The sequence below is a fragment of the Talpa occidentalis genome, unplaced genomic scaffold (genome assembly GCF_014898055.3).
Source record: "Talpa occidentalis isolate TD23 unplaced genomic scaffold, MPIMG_talOcc4v2.1 talOcc4.5, whole genome shotgun sequence".
In the NCBI taxonomy this organism is placed as follows: Eukaryota; Metazoa; Chordata; class Mammalia; order Eulipotyphla; family Talpidae; genus Talpa; species Talpa occidentalis.
In genome coordinates this window covers 97353091-97368843 of record NW_023604861.1, presented here as the reverse complement: position 1 = coordinate 97368843, position 15753 = coordinate 97353091, and the positions used below count along the sequence as shown (strand labels likewise).

Genomic DNA, 15753 nt, shown 5'->3' with positions numbered 1-15753 from the left:
TGTCCTAGACACAGTGTGGGGGATCCCCTGCAGTGCTGCCCACCTTCCGGTAGCTGCTCCTTGCTCCACCCTCTCCATCCGACCCCTGTCTTCTGCAGCTCAGCCTCATGCTATTTGCAACTGTCTGTCTGTGTGTGCATCTGTCCCTCACAAGACTGCACACCTGAAGACAGGTACCATGGCCCACACATCATTATCTCATCCAGCCCAATGCTGACAAGGAGTGCTGAATATACAGGCGTTAAGCAGAGCTCCATTTATTTGCAAAATTAAAATATCAAGCTATAAACTAGAGAAATAATGCAAACTCATTCCCTTTATAGAAGCACTACTGTGTGCGATTGTAATCACCTTTACTGAAGGCCTGGGAATGAGCTTCCCAGAGAGGAGACAACGTCTGGCTCCTTCTATGCGAGAAGCACCCCTTGTCTAAAAGAGCCCATTCCCTCACTGGTGCTGCTCACCCACCCTCCGTGCCCTCTCCTGTTACACAAGATCACACACAAGGTTCTGTGCTTCTTGTCTGAGACCCTCAATAGTAACTCACCTTTGAGGTACCCAGAGCCCTGCATGAGCTCAGAAAGCGCCAAAGGGGGCAGACAGCAGATTGACTTTCTTTAATTGGGGTGAAACTGGCTTAATTCTTAAACTTAATTTAAGTTTCTCACAAGGCTGGAAAACCTGTCTCTCCGGCACAAGTGGCTTCTTGCTGCCCTGATTCAGCAGGCCAGTCACGAGCAGCCAGCCCCAGCCTCAGCCCCAGCCTGCACATCTTTCTGCCCCCTCCCAGGAGAACTGTCCTTTTGGAGTGGAAAGGCATAGCCCCTGTCTTAGTCAGCCCCTGTTGCCAAAACAAACCACCACACACAGGGTAGTTTAAAGAGCAGCATTCATGTCTCACGGTTCTGGAGGCTGGAAGTCCAAGATCGAGGTGCCAGCAGGTCTGGTGTCTAATGGCATCCCTCTCCCTGGCTGAGGATGGTGCCCCCTCGCTGCATCCTCTCACCACAGACAAAAAGCCAGCTCTGGTCTCTTCCTCTTCTTCTAAGAGGCCCCACCCTCACGACCTTATCTAAATCGTCTCCATGGGCCCCGTCCTCAAACACGGTCACAAGGGGTTAGGGTTTTAACATATGGATCTTGCAGGGACACATACATTAGACACACAACAGCCTCCTTTGCCGTGTGCTTCCGCTGCACCTAGCTCCAGGGCCTGACAGGAGACAATGAGGGTCCATGACCTCGCTGAGCAAGTTGCAGTGGAGACAGAGGATGTCTCCACTTCCATGAGTGAGGAACAGCGAGCCTGTGAGCACAATCCAGGGCTTCCTACCTGGCGACAGTGAAGACCCCCGACCAGCGGCACCAGGAGCCCACGGAGCACACACTTCTCGTCACAGATAGGGCGCGGTCTATTTGCAGGAAGAGTAAGGGACCCACAAGGAAGCAAGAAGAGGAGGGAAGAAAGACACAAAACTAAAAGATTTTGTTAAAAACAAGTATTTCATGATGCAACCAGGAGGTGCATGTCCAAGATGGGCATTACAGGTATTCACAGTCTGGAATTGTGTCTTCAAATGTGAGGTGGTTGATGGGGCGTCCCTCCTCCAAATCACCCACAATTCTAAATGTGAAATCTTCAAATCACCTCTTACATTAGTTTAATTGGGTCGTCAAACCAAAGTACCATAAAGTGGTGGTTTGAGCAACAAAAATGTGTTGTCTCACCCTTCTGGAAGCTGGACGTCTGAGATCAAGATGTGGCCAGGGTTGATTTCTCCTGAGGACTGTGGTCAAGAATCTGCTCAGGTCTGCCTCCGAGTTCGCAGGGGCAGCTGTCCATCGTTGACCCTCTTTGGTTGGCATGCTTCACCCTCCTCTCACTCTGTCGTCGCTTGTGTTGTCCCTGCATGTGACAGTGTGTCTTTTATAAGGAGGATGCCAGTCATGTTGGGCAATGACTCACTTTAATGAAATCATCTGCAAAGACCTTATTTCCAAACGAGGTCACAGGTATGAGAAATTAGAGCTCAGTCTTTTATGGGGCACAGTTTAGCCCAAAACAAGCATAAAACTTTTATGTAAATGCCGTCGATGAATCTGACAAGAGGCACCATAGAGGAGGACTATGAAACCCCTGAACAGCTGGTGTGTTCATGTCTGCGCCCAAAAGGAAGGGGGTGTAAACATTGACGTGTGAGGACCAGGTGGGAGATCTTCCACCTTGGGCTTCACTCAGGTAAATGAGAGCCCCGCACACCCCATTCCACCAGATAAGAGCCGCTGCTGCCACCTGAAGACTCCAAGCAAGGCCAAGCTGCTGGGGGTGGGAGACCGTTAACACAACCCTTTCAAAATTTAAATCCAAGACCCTCTTGGAAGTGCAGCTTTTCACCACTACCCCACATTCTCCATCACCCCACTAATTGTCATTCAGGCCCAAGAATACCAGACACTTTACTTCCATATCACATATGCCAGTCACCACGGTGCGGGGCTCTCCCCGCATTAAGCTCGCTGCACAGCATGGCCTGGCCCAAGAGCTGCATGAGGCACTACTCAGCAGACCCGGTACTGGAAAGGACTATTCATTCACTTGTTTAATATTGACTCAGAATCTGTACCATGTGTATTCATTGACTAGGGCCCTCGTAACACAGTACCTCAGGCTGTGGGGTTTACACCACACAAATGAATTGTCTCACAGCTCTGGATGGTGGAAGTCCTTTGGTTTTTTCGGAGGGCAGTGAAAGAGAATCTGTTTTCCACGTCTCTCCCCATCTTCCGGTGGACTTCTGGAGATCTCTGGTGCCCTTTAATCTCTGTCATCATCTTCACAGGGCATTTTCCTTATGTCTTTGTCTGTGTCCAGATTTCCCCTTTTTATGAGGAACCAGTCATACTGGATGAACAGCTCACCCTACTTCAAGAATAACCTCAGCTTAACTAATTACATCTGCAACCATCTCATTTCGAACTAAGGTCACATTCTGACATACTGGGATTTAGGACTTCAACAGTGAATTTGGAGGGGATGCACCGAACCTATTTATTTCTGTATCTTTGGGGGATAATGAAGTAGCCAGTATTTTGTTAGCCCCCAAATATTCAATTGCCTCCAAATACAGAGAAATAAACAAGAACTGGCACCAGGAATGGAGCAACAAAGCAGCTCACGACTGTAACCACATCAAAGCAGACACGGGAGCAGCACACGTCCAGGCTCCTGGGACACACCGAGATGACACCTTTGACAACCAGTAAACAGGAGGGCTAAGAGAGATTTCAGATTCTGTGGGTCTAAACATCTAGGCACCACATCTAAGACATATGTAAATGTTTACATAGATTGCAGCAGCACGGAGAAGGGACCTTCTTGGGAGACCGTCTCCCTACTACGGTGAGAGAGGGGCTCTAATGGAGGAGGGACCACAATGGTGACAGCTGCTCCTTCTGCTGACATGAGGGGGCTGCAGGTAAAATCAGGGAGACACACTGGCACTGATCCCTGATTGGGGGAGACCGGGCAGGATAGAGGGAATAGGATATTCTGAGCATAAAGAGCAGTGGAGCAGACACAACGTGGGACAGCAGGTCCGGACGTGTTTCCGAGAACCTCAGTTTTGCGCATCATTCAGACGGTTTCTTGTCGCCCAACTGATGTATGTGGGAAGTGAAAGTGTAAATACGGTGGTTTCAGAAATAGTGTGTTTACGCACCCAAAAAGTTTTGAAAACTCCTTGATAAGCTAGCAGACAACTACAAAAGTTTAAAAGATTAATTTAAATAATGTAACTATTTTCTTAGCTTTAGTCATTTCAATGAAACCCCAAGAGCATTGAAAAAGCGAGTGTAGGGGCCTCCCCGGTGGCACAGCGGTTGAGCGCTGGGTTGCAAAGCTGCCCGCGGCCTCTGCGGCGCCGGTTCGATCCCCGGCTGCTCCCCGGCCACCGGAGGAGGATCCCACATGGCGCGCAGACCTCTCCTGCCGCCCGCTGCTCCCCTCAGCAGTGTACTTCGGTCCTTCTGCCTGCTCTGCTCCCCACTCTGGCTCTGGTGAATTCTCTCACCCTCCCGCTCTTCTGACTGTACCCAGTGCATGTATAAACAAAACAAACAAACAAATATAATAAATAAATAAATAAAAAACATGCTTCTATTAAAAAAAAAAAAAAAAAGAAAAAGCGAGTGTATTTTTGCTCATGTGTTTTGATATTTCTGGAAGCAAATTGAGGTGGGACAAGGACAGGATACCAGGACCAGGCAGCCAGTGCAACCCGAGCTCTGATGCGCTCCCACCTGACCAAAAATAAGCGTCCTCTACCTGTGCAGAATGGGAGCCTGAGAATTAAATGATATTAAAGAATAGCCAAGTTAGGAGTCTATCTTGTACACCTAACTTCTGGGTCTGAGATGTATGCTTGCCCCCAAGACATGGTCTTGCTGCACTGTGGGGGGGAAAGGATAAAGGGGTTCCAGGTAAAGGGGCTGGAGTAGAGGCACCACAATGCACCATAACTCAGCCTGCCTTTAACCAGAGAAGAAGAGGAAATGTGAAAGCAAATAAATAAAATCAGGAGAGAAAGAGGAGTTCCGGGACCGTCCCACTGTCTGGCCCCAGGGCAACTCCTGAGGGCCGGAGGTCCTGGGCCTTCCTAGGTAACTACTGCTACCCTTCAGCGCAACACTTGTATAGTTTACAATGAAAATGAACTCCATAAGGCCAAGGACTCAGCCGTGGGCGTTTGACAGAGTGCCAGGTAGCAACTGTGTGGGAAAGGATTGTGCTGGCCTTGTTGCACCAGGTACTGAGGAACTGACAGGATTCCATGAAGGAATCCTGAAGGAATCCTGTCATTGGACAGGACTGTCCAATGCCCTGCACGCTTTGGGACTGCCCCTTCCAACTTGGGAATCCAGCCTGGCCTCTTGGCAGGGATGTCCTTCATCCTTTCCCAAAACAGTAGTCTGGGTAACAGAGCGGTCGGAGGAGGACAGGAGCCCTCTGGCAACCACTGCCCACACCAGCCAGAGGGAGAGCCCACCTCACAACTATCCCTCCAACACAGCTCCACCCACCTACATCGCCACCTGGTGGGAAAGGTTAGAAGCCATCCTGCCTTCAGCCTGGCACCACCCAGACGTTAAGCCCACCCTAAGCCTTTGACTTTCAAACTTTTGGGCAGAGAAAGGAAACCCCATTGCTTTTAAGCCTCTGCCTTCTGGGTTCTCCATTATTTGCAACATAACTTACACTGTTGACTCTGGGCTGCAGCTGGGGCATGGGACCTGGGCTGTGGAGATCCCAGGCTCCTCTCTAGCCCACAGCTCCCAGCACAAAGCTCCTCCTGATATAACACAGTCTGTGTCATAGGCAGGAGGGTCGGAAGGGCGATGTTTGAAACCTAGACGGATGGCCCTCTTGAGTTCCATTTCTTTACTTGCACCCTCATTTTGGGTCACTTGGTTCTCTTGAGTCCCAGTTCAACTGACATCCCCCCAAACATCCATATTTATGAGACAATATGCATGCCGGCTCTTGGGTAAGTCTTTTGTCCCTAGGGCTCTAAGATTCTTGCGCCCCCTTAGCCACAGCTCATCTTCTCAAGAGAGCTAAAGATACCAAGAAATCATTTCTAAATTGAAGCTCTAACAAATTCAGACTCCGGTAGTTGGTTTCCATAAAGCCTCCGCAAGACCCATTTCAACAGGTGAGGGAATCAACATTATCAGATGTCAACCAGAACACAAATGCCTTCAAAAATTCAGGAGTCCCCCTGCCCCCACCAACTGCCTCCTACCATCCACAGTGGGAAGAAACAGAAGGGAGAAAAATCCATTTGGTTCTAATCTACTAGGTTATAGGAGAGAAAAGATCATTCTTGAGATGAGATCAGTAAGGAAAATGATATTTACTGATTTCAGGAAATCAGTTAGTTGCCACATTTCTAAAGAGTGTTGACATCCAGGGCCTCCCCAGTGGCACAGCGGTTGAGCGCTGGGTTGCAAAGCTGCCCGCAGCCTCTGCAGCACCGATTCGATCCCCGGCCGCAGGGTAAGGGTCAAATTGCGCGCAGACCTCTCCTGCTGCCCTCTGCTCCCCTCAGCAGTGTATTTCATCAGTCTGCCTGCTCTGCCCTCCGCTCTGACTCTGGTGAATTCTCTCACCATCCCGCACTTCCGACTGTACCCGGTGCTTGTATAAATAAATAAATAAATCTTCACCCAAAAAAAAAAAAGAGTGTTGACATCCAGACGGGCTGATATCTGCATGATCAACAATGTGCTTAGACCAACCTGGACAGAGAACCAGGGATGTGGACAGAGCACACTCAGCCACAGTTCGTCATGTGAGTGGGTCACGTGAGGGGGTGCCTGTTGGAAATTTGTAAACATTGCAAGATGTGGCACAGACACTTTTAAAAACTAAAATTAAATATGAGAATGTTTAGCATAAACTTCACAAAACACAAATAAGGGAAGCTCTTCCTACCCGAGCTTGACCCTTTGGACAGAGAGACTCCAAGTTGCAAGTCTTTCCTACTCACCTGCATTCCTCATTTCTGGACTTGTTCGCTGTACTAGATTATAAATCATCTAAAATTCACCTCCATGGGACTTCAATGCAGATTCCTCGATCTTCAGGGCATCCCCCAAAAGCGACCAACGGTAAATTAATCAGAAACAGAAATTCATGTAAAGGGAGCACAGGAACGCAAGAGACAGGCTCCACTACCAGCCACCAGGGACAAAGCACAGTCTAGTGCAGCACAGAGGAGAGAGCTTTGAAAAGATGATGATCCTGCTGCTTCCCATTTGGCCATGACATTAAAGTCTCCCGCCAAATAAAGTGGCTCACAACTATTCATCATGGGAGAATATCTGAGCATTAAAAAGCAAATAAATAAGCAATCCAGGCTAAATGCCCCCAAATGGCTAGACCAAAGGACATGTGTTCACTAGGCAGCCAATGGGTGTGCAGGCCACTAGTGTTGCAAGAAATGTAATTTGGCCAATTGTTACTTCCAAAATGACTCTTTCAGGGATTTCAAATGCAGTGTGCCCTTAGCCAATGGCTGCTGAGACCTCTGATTGTGTTATCTTTTGGAATACACAGATGAGAAAACACTTTGTGGATTTTTAAAGAGAATGTAAAACTAGTCTCAAGATCAACACAGGGGTAAATTTGACTTCTCTCTTTACTCAGTCACTAACAGACTTCATCAGGCCATGTGGCTATCTCTCAGCTCACATTTTCAAAGGACACCAAAAGAAGGGAGTTTGAGGCTGTTTTCATGGGAGAGCCACCAGCTAGTCCTACAGTGCCACTCACCCAAGCTAATACTTCACATGACTAATTAATGGTTTCAATTCCTCTGTCTAAAAACACCACCTTGGATTTATATAGCTCCTATCTCCTGCTCCTATCTCCTAGGAATTCATCTCCCTTGCATTTTCACAGCATCACGGGGTTCAGGCTTGTACCCCTTTGCACAAACCACCATAGCCACACATTAATGGCTCCTGAATTCAGCTTCCCCAAACTCTGTGGGCCACTGCTCCAAAGCCTTCAGGTCTCAGTAGGAAACTTTTTCCTCCAGCACACCTGTCACCGGCTCCCCTAACTTCCTCAATTTCTCCCATCAAAACACTCAGTATTGCAATTATGCTATAATGCAATTGTTCCAAGTGCCTACTAGTTTCCTGTAGCTTCTGGAATAAATCAGAAACATAACCAAAAACATAATGGCTTAAAGCAATGCCAATTTATTCTCTTGTAGTTCTGGAAGTCAAAAGTCCAAAATGGCTTTATTGGGCTTTATTGGGCTTCCATGGTGTTGGAAGCACTGGTTCCTGCTGGAGGCTCCAGGCAAGAATCCACTCCTTGCTTCTTCCAGCTTCTAGAGGCTTCCAGCATTCCTTGGCTTGTGGCCACATCACTCTAATCTCTACTTCTGTCATTACATTGCCTTTAACTCTGATCACCTGTATTCCTCTTCTAATCACCCCTGAGATTATATCAGACCTTTTCAGGCAATCCAGAATAATCTCCACTTCTCAAGACCTTTATCTTAATCACATCAGCAAAGTCCCTTTTCCCATATATGGTATCATTTACAGATACTAGGGATTAGGATGTTGCTCCACCTATCATAGAGCATGTCTTTCCCCCAAGTTGTGAGTGACAAAGTTTCTGTGCAGCTGGTTGAACTTGTACTCTTGTACTCCAGGGTCCAGCATAGGACCAGATGTGCTGCTCAGTGAATGAGTGAGGAAAGAAATGAAGGGTTGAGCAAAGCAGAACTCTTCTCTCACCTCTTTTAGACTTCCTTTTAACTCTTATTTTTGGTTTGTTAAATTGCTTTTTCCCCTTTCCTCCTCTCTCTCTCTTACTTTTTAATTTTCTTTTGCATCGTAACTTATTTATTTATTCCCTTCCCTTCCTCTCCCCAGCTCCTGCTTCTTCACAGCTACACCAGAGCGTCCAGTGCACTCATTTGACTCATTTGTCATCACTTGTTTTAAGCCTGTCCCCTGTTTCCTTTGTTTTGATGAAGTAACAGTTCAAGTTTTCTTCTGCTCCCTCCCCTCCCCAAATCTATAAAAGACTTTAAAATGGGCAAGAAAGATTGCTGCCAGTTCCATGTAGACTACCCCTCCTGGCTCGCTCTGCCCTTCCTAATTTAGGAGTCACTTTACAACTCTGCATTGTAGAATTCCCATGGGAATGCACACCGTTCTAGTCCACAGACATGCAAATGAGCACCACTCCGTAGCTATTGTCTATTTTGCATCTGCAAGTTCCTTTCAGCATGTTTTCTTGCCTATCTATGTGTAGTATTTTTTTTATTTATTTTATTTATTTATGCATACAAGAACTGGGGTCTAGGTCAGAAGTGCAGGAGGTGAGAGGATTCAACAGAGACAGAGTGGGGAGCAGAACAGGCAGATCTGCTGAAATACACTGCTGAGGGGAGCAGCGGTTGAGACAGGAGAGGTCTGCTGCGCCCTGCGGGTTAGCTCCCTGGTTGGGGATTGAACTCATGCTGCAATTGTTGGCTATAGCTTGATAGCCATGCAACCTTAACCCCTACACCACCAGGGAGGACCTACGTGTAGTATTTTTTATTCTCACTGGAACTGGTTGTAACCAACCTCTGACTAGTTCTCCCACTAATTAATGAATTAAATAAAATCTTCCATGTAGGTTCATTTTACACTTGTAAAAGATTTGTGATTTTTATTTTATTTTTTAAATAATCCTATTACGGATCTTAGGAGAGAAGCAACTGTTTGGCAAACACACGTCCTCTGCTTCCTCTAGAGAATCCAGGGCTGATGGGTGCTGAGTGACAACTGAGAGGCTCGTGCCCCAAGACACAGGGCCAAGGCAAGAAGTCACCAACCTGCCAAAGGCCAGGCAGGCCAGGCTCGGACTTTGGTTTCCACCTTGAAAGTCCATCACCAGACATTGTCTCTACTGATGTGTCTCACATCTAAGGGAGTTGGGTCCATATTCCAGTTTAGGATGAGAAACCCCTTCCCCTCATACCTTTTTAACTGAAGTAAGATTGACTTATAATTTAGGTTTCAGGCATTCAATAGTTTAAATCAACACCTAGAAAGACATATTCACCACTAAAATTCTGGTTTCCATTCATCAACATGCAATTAAGCCCTTTTATCTGAACTTCTCTCTCCCCTTCCCTTCTGCTAACCACTGTTTTGTTCTTGCAGCCTAAAAGATTGGTTTTGTTTTATACAGTTTATTTGTCTCATTTGTTTCTTTATTTCCCACATATAAATGAAATCCTATGGTATTTTTCTTTCTCCCTCTGATTTATTCCACTTAGCATAACACCCTGTAGTTCTATCCACATTGTTGCAAAGGGCAGGATTTCATCTTGTTTATAGTTGAGTAGAGTCCATTGTGTGTGTATTATACACACACACACACACATATACACACACACCTTATATATTATATATATATATGTTATATCTCACATTTTGATCACTCATCAACTAATCACTTAAGTTTGTTTCCAACTCTTGGATTATTGTGAATAAGGCTATAATGACTATCCCTTCCACTTTTATTGCAAAAACATTTTGTCTAGAAAAACAAAACCTTCCATAACTCATCATCCAGGCAATTTTTTTTTTAATTTTTGTCTTTCTGGTTTTTATTTTTCCCAAATTCCTGTGTAGTCTCTCTTCATTGCCTAGGTACTAAGAGATTTAAATTACAGATCAGGAAGACAGAAGGGAGCACTTTGAAGACTTTTTCTCTAATTAAAATGGTCTTGCAGCCCTGTCTCCCCCCAACACATACATACACACATAAAGTATTGTATTGGGTTTACCAAAGATCAAAACAAAACCAGCCTTAACTCAGAAACGGCCTCCAGTTATAAGGAAAAAGGCTCTGAGTGGGGGACAGATAAGCCACCAAAACTCATCGGAAAAACAAAAACAAAACAACTCGTAGTAAGAGCAATTTGGAAGTCAGTGTTATACTTAAAGCTTGAAACATTTTGTACTCTGCAACTTAGTAATTCAGCTTTTAGATATGTGTCATAAGGAAATAGGGATGTAAAAAAGACTTATGGTCCCAAATGTTTTACACAGCCTTGTTTATGACAGTAAAAAAATTGGGAGCCATCTCAATTTCTAACCATAAATTAAAACTGATCAAATAAACATGCCACATAGTACACCCACATGTGCATGCTCCTCTGGACCGGGGGTTTCCTCGGCACTGTCTCCCTCACCCACAAGAAGAGTTAGGGGACCCATGGGAACACCAGTGTCTGAGTGCATTCCCAGCCTGTGGCATCAAAATATGGAGTAGGGGACAGAGGCCTACTTTGTGGGCACACCAGCACAAGCACAAATCCTGGCTCAGTCTGCTTTGTCCAAGAGACCTTCGCAGCTCTTCCTTCTCTACTCCTAGAAAGCAGGTTAGAATCCTGAGCCTGCAGAGCTCTCAAGACAATCACATTGGGCCTGACAACTGGGAGCTAGCATCACCCAGGGTCACCCAAGTTGCAGAACCAGTATTTTAAATTAGTTCCAGGCCATCCCAGATTATTTTTTCTGTCCATTATACCATGCTGCCTCTTCTAGATCAGCCTCCCAAATGCCCTGGGGAAGCAACAGCAAAATGAACCACAGCCAGCCAGCCAAGAAGCGGGGTTCAGAGAGGGAGCTGAACTTAGTCTTTGCCCTTGGGACTCAAGAAGTTGCTTCAAGAGGTCATGGAAACCAGCAGCTTTTACAGGGAGGCCCCAAGTCCTGGAATTGGGGTGCTGGAGGTAGATCCAAAGAAAACAGTTATGGGTTTGGAAAGAGATGCTGTACTCCATCATGGCCAGCTGTCAAAGGGATGCAGATTGAACTTGCAGGCAGGGAGGGACATTTTGTTTCACTTGGCCACAATCAGTGTGTTTTTACAATTGACGAGGGACACAGGAGATAACTTTCCTGCTGTAGTGAACAGAAAGCATGCTGGTGCCAACTAATGGAAGAGGCTTCTTGCCCTCCCTCCAGGAGAAGGCCTCAAGGCACACAAGCCCTGGTGGAGGTGAGCTCGGTGTCAGTGGGCTCTGTGCTTGCTGAGTCCCTGGGGAACTGAGGCACAGAAAAGGCCCCTTAGGTCCCCTTGACAGTCAATTATTCATTCCCCCTTCACCCTGAAACTAATATATATTCACAGACTGCCATTCTGTGGCTGTCTTTTGTCACTTTCTTGTCATCCTCTTGACAGCCTTTCCTAGGTTTTTTTTTCACATTCCACTGGAGATGGGGTATCTCTCACAGGGCACTTGGGCTGTGATGATTTGTTTAGAAGCAGGAAGGTGGTTCTGGAACAAATGTCATTTCATGTGTGAACAGATTTCCTGGGCCCATCACAGTCAACCAGATCAAACAGACCATTTGTTAACAGAGAACCCTTCCTCCAGGTCAAGTCCACAGTGCTGGAACCGACAGGCCTGCTTCCCTGCCAGCCTCCCCCTACACACTCTCACTTTCCCTTCTGCCCTCTTTTCTTTCTCTTCCTCCTCCTCTTCTTATTCAAAGAGACCAAATGGAAATACAACTGAGGAGCCCTACGGGTGTCTGGCATCAGAGCCGACTCCCAGAGACCCAGAGACCCAGGCCAGGACAGAGCCCTATCCTGAACTTGTGGGGGGATGTTGTCATTGTGAATCAGTGATTAATCAACCCCAGTGTGGGTGGGAGACATAAAGGCAAAGAGATCACTGCACCTATCACCCACAGCACAGCCAGCCTCCCTGCTATGAACAAGAGAAAGGGAGCAAAGAAGCACTTACGGAATACCCACTGAGTGCCAGTGTGCTCCCAAGCGCAAGCCTGGAACCTTTGGCTGTGTGACTGAGGCTGGTCTGGGAGTCAGGAGAGGTGGGAGAGACAGCAAGAAGCAGGGTTGCTGACTTCAGGCTTTCTGCCACTGGCATCAATGGGCTCCATATGGATCTCCCCAAAGAGGTTCTATCTGAAAACCAGTGACTTTTGCCAAAAGTCCACACTAAAAAGAACCCACGTGTGTTCAAAACAGGGAACATTAGACAACAATGAAAATGAAAGATATACAGCTACACCACATTATGCATGAATCAGGTGATATTGTGGGACTGGCTGGTTCCTAAGAGTTGCTTGTGTAGTCTGGAATTTTCAAGCCAGATGTTAAATCATTGGTGACTTGTAATTAGCCATGATGGGAATATTTACACCACTGAAATTGGCAAACACTACAAACAAGGCCTTCCTCTTCTCTCCTCCTTCTTTTTCTTTTTGGTGGGGGATGGAGAGGAGGCAATTAGCATCACACCACTGGTTTGATCTTACAGATCAGCATCTGTAAGATGAAAAGAAGAAAAATAGGACAAACTAGACCCATATATAAGGAGTTCAAGAACAGGAAGGCTAGTCTTGGTGGTGGTTACATGGGTGTGACCCGTATATGAAAGTTCAGTGAGCCTCTCACTGATGGGGCATTTTTAACAGACAGGGCCTCATAACATTCCCATACATCCTGATGCGGGGAGAGGGTAAGGGTGACTCTCCACTTACATTTTTTGAAAGCAAGGAGATTGCAGATTGTACCTTTAAAAGCACTCAAATGAAGCTTCATAGGCAAGACTTCAAGTCACTCCTGAGATTCTCCAGCCTCTCCTAAAACTTGGGCTCAAGATTCAGCAGCTCTGCTCTGCAAGGTCGGGCAATATTTTCAGTCCAGGTCTTGGTTTCCCCATCTGTTAAATGGAAGTACTAATAAAACCTACTTCTAACATTATTGTGGAGATTAAATATGCAGTTCATTGCCTCAAACCCTGTAAATATCCAGTACATTGGCTATTTTTTAAGTTTTGTTTTCATTATTAATCAATCCCAGCAGGGATAAAAGATAAGGGAAAGGGGGAGAATTTATATTTAAGAAAATAGTCAGTGAAAGGAAGCATATCATTTCCTATAAAGTGTGTGTTTTTGCATCTGTCTTCCCCCATGGCTGGCTAAGCTGCCTCCTAACTTTGAAAATAGTAAGTTTGCAATAGGTTAGAATGTCTCTGGGTCAAAGAAGGACATAAAAACATTGATTCAAAAGAACACCTGTGGCCCTGTGTGTATTGCAGTACTATTTACAATAGGTAAAACCTGGAAACAACCCAAATGCCCAAAAATAGATGACTGGATTAAGATGTGGCAGATATACACAATGGAATATTATTCAGCAATCAAAAAAAGATAAACCCATGCCATTCACAGCAACGTAGATGGAACTAGAAGGAATTATGCTCAGTGAAATAAGCCAGAAGGAAAAAGAAAAATATTGGATGGTTTCACTTACAGCAGGAATATAGGGGAACCAAATAAGACACCAGTGAAAAAAAAATAATAACAGTACAAAACACAACAAAACAAAAACAGACAATTATAAATCAGAGACATCCTGCAGGGAAGGAGGAGGGAGAGGGATCAGAGGGAGGGAGGGAGGAGCACAGGGGACTGAGGTGATGGTGCACGGGTGCATTGGGAAAGGAAATTCTATGGGGACTACACCTGAAGGGGTGGGGAGAAGCAAATATTGTTGAAAAATGAACAATGATGTAAAAAAATTAATATAAAATTTTTTTTAAATAAGAAAAATAAAAAGATCAAGCCTTAAAAAAAAGAAAGAAAAGAATGTTTCTGGGTTAAAATAAGCCCACCTTGGAACCAGTTTGATTCTGGGGTAGGTATGGGGACATGGTACAATCTTGAGCCCCATGGAGAAATTCACCCACCTAAACTCACAGCACGCTTCCCAATGCCAACTGTGGGGGGCAGGAAAATTCTGCTGCTAGGGCCTTTAAAAGGAGAAAATAGGAGTAATGAAAACTTTCCATTTCCTTCAGTGTGGATAGTGGCAGACGAAGGGCTTCACACCCCAATCTCAGCAATGATTTTCACCTGGTCTATCAGGACATATTTACCAATATTTCCATGAGACCCTACTTGGCATTTGAGAAAATCCTAGGTTCTCTGGCCTAAAAGGGAGCCAGGAGATCATCTCATCCAATTACCTTCTGGATGCCTATATGTTCAGACATCATCAGCCCTGTGGGTGAATGGCAAATGATTCCAACATCTGCATACTTCCAGCAACAGGCAATCACCAAGCAGCTGGTAGCAACTGAACACAGTTCTGTGAAAATATAATTGTACTGAAAAGAACTCAGTCTGACTATGGCCCCCACTGAGCCCAGTTCTCTGCCTAAGGGCCCTCAACATCAGGAAGTGCCTCCATCACAGAGTGTTCCCATCTTGGGTCTTTCTTCCACCCCGCCCCACTCTCCTACTTCCATGGCTCAGCAGTGTCTTTAAGGAATATCATTTCCGTTCCTTCCATGTATAACAGGGATTCTCATTTTTTTTTATATCTTCCTAGTCTTGCTTCCGTACTTTTAGCTATTACAAAGCTACAAGTCAAAACCTACAGACCATTAATTCCCGGAAACCATTTTTTTTTCTTTTAAAAGAACTCTTAAAGAATTTTTACTCAATCCAGGATATTAGATCTTTTGTGATCTGTCCCTGACTATATTTCTAGCCATGTCTTCCCATGTTGCTCCACATCCACACTCTCCTTTGACAATGTCTGTTCTCCTCTGTGATTCCTGCACCTGCTGCTCCCCTCCACCCCATCAGTGCTCCAGAAGCTCAGTCCAGATGTTGCTTCTCGAGTCTGCATCATACCTTCCCTAAATCTGGGCTCTGTCATCCTCCCAAGCCAGTTAGCTTCTCCTTCTGTACCTCCATAAATTTTCTTCTCTCTGTTATAGCACCCACCCACTGCTATAGAATCACTTTTTAGTATATTTCTCTCCCAACAGACAGTGAATTCTCAAAACAGAGACTATTTCTTCTTTTCCATCCTCCAGCACCTACCATCTTTCTCACACATGCCTGACACACCATCTTTACTGAATGATTTTCCCCTTTGACAATCCAAGCCTGAAAAGTAAATGTTTGCCATGAATTAGCTGGTTGTGTTCCTTTAAGAAATGTCAAGAGTAGATTTCCTGATATAAATCACAGTTGTGTAGAAATAGTAGCTCTGTTAAGCAACATGTTCAGATGCTAATCTTACTTAAGCCCAGTAGAGCAGAGCATTTCTCAACATGGATTTCTAAGAAGAAAGCTACAGTGAGGGTTCAGATTACAAGATTTGCTCACAGAAGCTAGTCA

The 15753-nt window shown here is 45.5% G+C and overlaps 1 long non-coding RNA gene across 1 annotated transcript; it reads right to left on the bottom strand.

Annotated features, from left to right (window-relative positions):
* Positions 1-1339: 1339 nt before the first annotated feature.
* On the bottom strand, positions 1340-14345 carry LOC119259904 (uncharacterized). Its single transcript, XR_005128599.2, has 4 exons — positions 14310-14345; positions 13132-13280; positions 1729-1906; positions 1340-1412 (listed from the first exon to the last, which is right to left on the bottom strand). It is a non-coding gene; the product is annotated as an uncharacterized LOC119259904 (long non-coding RNA).
* Between the last annotated feature and the right edge of the window lie 1408 nt (positions 14346-15753).